Genomic DNA, 369 nt, shown 5'->3' with positions numbered 1-369 from the left:
GGGAGGGGGGAGGGGAGGGGCGGGGGAGGGGTGGGGGGGGAGGGAGGAGTAAGGACATCCTCTTCTTTGGGGGGAGCGTTTTCTTTGGCCTCAGTCCCCAGGAGAAAACATTCCCAGGAGAGATCTTTGTAACCTGGGTTGACGGGGGCGGGGCCAGGCGTCCCTGGGGCTCAGAACCGCTGAGCTGCTAGAGAGAGGGCTGAAATCAGTCGGGAGGGGGGCGCCTGGGGGCCTCAACGGACCTGGACCTCGGCTCAGGTCATGATCTCACCGTTTGTGGGTTCGAGCCCCGCGTCGGGCTCTGTGCGGATGGCTCGGCGCCTGGAGCCTGCCTCCGATTCTGTGGCTCCCTCTCTCTGCCCCTCCCCC

The 369-nt window shown here is 66.4% G+C and overlaps 1 long non-coding RNA gene across 1 annotated transcript in view; it reads left to right on the top strand.

Annotated features, from left to right (window-relative positions):
• LOC125925860 (uncharacterized) overlaps positions 1-369 on the top strand; it is an 18,368-nt gene that overhangs the window by 10,452 nt on the left and 7,547 nt on the right. The gene's annotated exons all lie outside the window — the stretch shown is intronic.

Source organism: Panthera uncia, chromosome F1 (assembly GCF_023721935.1).
Source record: "Panthera uncia isolate 11264 chromosome F1, Puncia_PCG_1.0, whole genome shotgun sequence".
Taxonomy (NCBI): domain Eukaryota; kingdom Metazoa; phylum Chordata; class Mammalia; order Carnivora; family Felidae; genus Panthera; species Panthera uncia.
This window is presented reverse-complemented; position numbering and strand designations above follow the sequence as displayed.